We start from the raw sequence: 6,000 nt of genomic DNA on the forward strand, positions 1-6,000 counted from the left end.
TAGAATCTGGACTACCACCAAAATTTAGATCACCATCAGAATCTGGATCACTGTCGCATCCGCGAAAAAATAACCGGCGGGCTGAAACAAAAACACAACACAGAGCCGCCACTGCGCGTTATTTATCCTAGGATAGGGAAAGGAAACGCTCAGAGAAACCTGGAAAGGAAATGGTCTTGCGACCAAAGAGAAAGGGTAAGGGAGTCGGTTACGCAAGGGGAAGGTATTAGCACCCCTCACGTCCGTCGTACTCGACGGGATCCACGTTCTAAAATAAAGAAAAGGTTGCTAAACATCACACACACACACGCACCGAAGACAACACAGGTGGGGTTAAGGGGGAGAGAGCTCGATAGGACGTCGCATCCTATGCCTACGTATCTCGTCTGGAACGAGAATCAGAGCTGCCGTAGTTCGGCTCACGCATGCCAAACAAGCAAACAAACACACCGGCAAACATGGAGCCTGAATGCCAATCACTGGACTTACATCAGCATCCGAACCAAAACGCACAAAACGGCAAACGTGGAGCCCGACCGCCAATCACTGGGCTTACGTCGGCATCCGAACCAAAACACAATCAGATAACAAGTAAACACACGCAAAAAAGAAAAAAAAGTGCCCGGAGAGGTCTCGCACGACCTCCTGCCTACATACCTCGTCTGGAACAAGGATCAGGGCGATGTAGTTCCCCTGAAAGGGAAAGAAATCTAGCCAGAAACCAAGGGAAGACACACTACCAGGGAGCTGGACTCGAGCCTAGTGTTGTCATGCATCATTACCCTACGTTCAGGTTTCTACCTACTTGCACAACTGCAAGCTAATCCTATCCAGGAAAACAAGCATACAAGCATGCAAGCAAACAGAGCAAACAAATATTCACAAAGCACACACTATAGCCATTCAAGTGGGCTCAAACAATGGGTTTGATTGCCGAAGCAAGTCATCTGTACATGGGTATTATTCGCTCTTAACCTTGCCATTGCGAGGCTAAGGTGAAGCAGATGAAAGGTGAGTGAAGATTAGACTTCATAGCTCTTATCCCTGACCAGGGAGAGCTTCAGACAAAGGAGCGTGGGTCCAGAATGGAGGGACCCTTCTACGCTCAAAGACTCTGACTCGATTGTGCAACAGCACAAGATCTTGGGTTTGTGTCCCAATGCATCAACACACAGCCGTGTGAGCAGAGGGACGACTCACAGAATAGTGGGGGATAGATTGCATATCCCTTTGATCCACCAATTGCCTCTTAGAGGTCTTTACCTGCTTGGCACAAATGTAAACAACCACAAACATTGCCTCTTAAGGAGGACTTCAGACAATTGCCCGGCCAGGTAACAGGCCGGGTCTCCCAGACTACATGAAGAATAGAAGTCCTACCTCAAGTGGTTTAAAAACCAAGCAGCAGCAAGCAAGTTCTTAAAGAACTGTAAGCGACTAAATGTACCTGAAATCAATCAAGTATCATCAGTACTCAGACAAACAACAATAAACAGCAAATGTTAATCAGTCAGACTATACAGATTAAGCAACACAGATTAATGCACACAAGTGCAAGCTATAAGCTCAAGCTCAAGCTTCACAACCTACAAAACAAAGTCAAATTAGTTCAAAACATCCAACAATCTCAATTTAATTGACTTGAAGCATTCTCCTTAAGCATCATGCATTTCATCCTGAAAAGTCAATCCAAATGTGAGAAACAAGACCACTAGGCCAAGCCTAGGGTCCAAAAGGGAGAAAAAAATTCTAAACAGCAAGTAATTCTCAACCAAAATCAAATTCAAACAAATCAAAAGCCAATACAATTGATCCCATACTCATATCATTCACCATATTCATTTCATGACCAAAACAAGTCAAACTAGGTCAAATGCAACATCCAATGTCCAAACAGAATGAATTCCATCAAAAGCATACCAAAATAATTCCAAAAATCCTCAAATAATTCACACCTAAACAGGACATATTCAAGGTATAGCATGTCAATTTTCAGCTCAATTGGACAAAAGGAACTAGGTCAATGAAAATCAAGAAATCCAGACACAATTATTCAAGCCAATTCATAGCATCAACACAAGCATTCACTTCAAAAATTCATAAAACAGTGAGAACAATTAAGAAATGAATGGGACCAAAACTATGATGTCCTATAATGTGTCTACAATCAGCACACCAAATTTCACATTTATCCAAAACCAGATGAGAATTTCACACAAGATATACAAACATGTGTCATATAAGCTTGCACAATGAACCAACAGAGAAGAAAAATATCAATCAAATTGAAAATGCCATATAAAAATCCAGAAAAATTCACATAACATCTCAACATGTCAATAATCATCCATGCAAAATTTCAATCCATTCCAACAATCATAGGCTAGGCAAAAGAATTCATGAAGTTGACCTAGCTAGGTGTGACACAAATTGTCACACCTATATTCAAAAAATCATATCTCAATCATCAGGTATCCAAAAATCACAAACTTTATATGTAAATCACCATCAACATGTCTAGAATGAGCTCAAAAAATTTCAGGAATTTCTTTTAATGTATGAGCATTTCACAAAGGTTATGGCAACATGTATACAATTGTGTCACATTCTACAAACCCTAGCCATTTTATTTTTCCATCCATGCAAAAAATTTCCAAAAATGTCCATTAAATTCTACACAATTTCATGAGTATGGCACAAAAAGTTTCACTTAAATTGGATCAAAAATGAAGGAGTTATTAATTTTTGAAGTTTATGTAATTAAATGGAAAACAAGAAAAAATGAAATAGAATAATTAAATAAATAAATGGCGCCAGTGGCATTTTTGAAAATATCTTGAAGTTCCTCAAAACGACACCGTTTTGAGCTTAGAAACGAAATGTTTCTATTGGCTGCTGGGCGCGGCAAACAAAAATTCAAAAGCAAAAACCAGAAATGAAGATCAAACGCCCTATTTTTCCAGAAATCATCATCAATTTCCCAGCAATGGCAAGAACATCAAGAACAATGAATCTCAACAAAAATCATCATGCGTATAACCAATGGAAAGGTCTAATCATCAGGAGCACGAATATGTAACCTAAATTGCCTAATTATCACTGTAGCTCACGGATCGAGCAAATTAGGTTTTGCATTCACAACTTCAAATCGAAATATCTCTCTCTATAATCATCCATTTCAAAAACTAAAGGCATCACAATCATCTATGTTGAACGCTCTATAAAACGCATATAACAACTCATCAAATCACGAGATTCGAAATCTCACCTTAATTTGAAGGCAGCGATGAATCCTTGAGCTATTGCGCGCGAATTCTCAAAACAGATGAAGAATGACGCTAGGGAAGATGACTTCAATGCTCAGCTCGATCCAATGTCACTTCTAGTTGACAGAATTTCATTTTGCCATGGATGCATCAAGAATGGACAGTGGAGACTCGTGGAGATTTTGATGTTGCTTTTCCAAAACAGTTGAAGAAGAAGATGAATGGAGATGGCAGCAAAAAGAATCACACGATTTGATGGAGAATTGAAAGAGTTTTGTGGAATTTTGCTCTTGAATGTTCTTGAGCTTTTGGAGAATTTGGAGGGAAAATTGGTTGCAATTTCTTGTGAAATGTGATTCTGATCAAGAGTTAGTTAGGATTAGGATTAAATACTTCCAACTAATCACCTCTTAATCATCCAATTAACCAAATGCAATGTGATTAGCAAAATGCAATTTTCTTAAGCAAGGGCAAATATGTCTTTTCACTTAAGGCTCTGTGACAGCTGTATGACAGCTCACACACTCTCAAAATGCCATGTGTGATGTGTTGCAACTTGTCCCATGGTCATTGGTTGTGTAATTTTGATTTTCACTATGTCATGGCAAATGGTATAATTTTCAAATGCAATTCACAAGTGACTTGACCAAATAATGAACCTCAACATGTTATGACAGTTCAAACCATTTTCAAATTGCATTTGTGAGGTGTTGCAAAAATCCCCATGCCAAAATTCTCATTATTTCTCAACTTGGACCATTTTGCCCTTGGATCTTTAATTGTACACTTGAAAATTGACTTTTTGCATTGACCATTTTTGATGAATTCCAATTATGCACCATGAAAGTACATGTCAAATGGAGTTTGCACATAAAAAGATCACTCAATTTGGACACTCCATGTGGAAGTTATGCCCCTCTGATTATGGGTCATTTTTGAAATTGAATGGACCATAACTTGCCAACCATACATGGGATTTTCAAGTTCTTGGACTTTTTGGAAAGGTGAGAACAAGATCTACCACTTTCATGTTGAACAAATTTTCATTTGAAGCTTCCTTGGACATGTAATTTTGAGGTCAAAAACTTTCCATTTTTGGAAACTTCCATTACAAGTCACTTTCTATTTTTGGCAATTTTTGTTCTGACTTGATTTTCTCCATTCCTGAGCTTTGAAATGTCAAATAACACTTGTTCCAACATGAATGAAGTGTATCCAACTCACTTCCACCTCCAAATCCATAAAATCAAGCACAGTTGACCACAGTTGACTTTTCAACTGATAGATGAATTTGGCAATGCACTGATCACTCTGAGCCCCAATTTTCTGATGAAATGGCCCAAGGATGAAACCCTAGCCTCAATATGCTCCATACAATCACATGTTGATCCTCATATCCATCATAGACCCCATCTCCTAGCCATGCCCTGATTGGCCCAATGCAACTAATTAGGGTTGACCAGTGGTCAAAACCCTAATCTCAACGTATCCTGAACAAACACTTGATGATGACAAACCATGATGATGATGTATCCTTTCAAACAAGATGAAGACCAAATCTCCTTGAGAATCACAAAACCCTAATTTGGACCTCCACATCCTCAGATGATTGCTGACCAGTCCAATAAAACCCTAGCTTGCACTTTGACTTCCTCATCTTCTGACCAAGACTTGGGAGAATGACTTGCACCATGTAACCACATGATATGCAATATGCAATGCCTAATGACCTAAAATGATATGCAAATATGTTAAGCTAGTCCCAAGAGAGGAGGGCAAATTTTGAGGTGTTACAATCACCAGAATTTGAATCATCATCAGAATCTGGATAAGAATCAGATTCTTCCTCAGAATCAATCTCTCCCTGATTCTAACTCACTCTCAGAATCATTTTCAGGCTCTGACTCATCTTCAGAATCAAAATCAATATATTCATAACTTAACTATGCACTGGAGTTGGATTTAGACTTGCTTCAATCCCATACTTTTGACTCTTTCACAACAACATCTCTATTGACTTCAACCTTATTAGTGAATGGACAATAAAGCGTATAATCACCTATGCTGTGGTATCCCACCAGTAACATCACCTTGCTTCTATCATCCAACTTCTTTCTAGTAGCACCTGGAATGTGTTTATAAACGATATAACCAAATTCTCTGAAATGACTCACACTTTGCTTATCTCTAGTCCATCTCTCAAAAGGAACAATTTCCTTCATCTTCTTAGTTAGACACCTGTTTAGCACATATGTTGCAATGTCAACAACTTCTCCCTACAAAGTGTTAGGAAGCTTCTTCTCCTTCAGCATGCTCCTTGTCATACCAAGCAAAGTTCGGTTTCTCCTTTCAGCAAAACCATTGTGTTGAGGAGTATATGGAGCAATTGTTAGAACAATATTTAGTTATGCATCTACACCTTGAGTTTTGATGATAAAAATCTTGTATTTGTGTGAGAATAATTTTAGTACTCTAATGGTTTGTTATTGTGTAATTTTAATATCCAGTTATGATTCTGAGTATATGACGTGCAACGCCATCAGTTTCTGAACAACGAGTTTCAGTTTCGCTTCTGCGCTAATCATAAGAAGTCCTGAAAGATGTTCAATGTTGATGTTGCAATGATCTTTCTGCTTCTATGTTGTTTCACTCCTGATAAGCTTCTAAGGAGACGCCATGTTATTGCTGCAACGTTCTCTCAATTCGTGCTTCTGGACGTGACTCTGATCACCAA

Source organism: Lathyrus oleraceus, chromosome 1 (genome assembly GCF_024323335.1).
Source record: "Lathyrus oleraceus cultivar Zhongwan6 chromosome 1, CAAS_Psat_ZW6_1.0, whole genome shotgun sequence".
Classification (NCBI taxonomy): domain Eukaryota; kingdom Viridiplantae; phylum Streptophyta; class Magnoliopsida; order Fabales; family Fabaceae; genus Lathyrus; species Lathyrus oleraceus.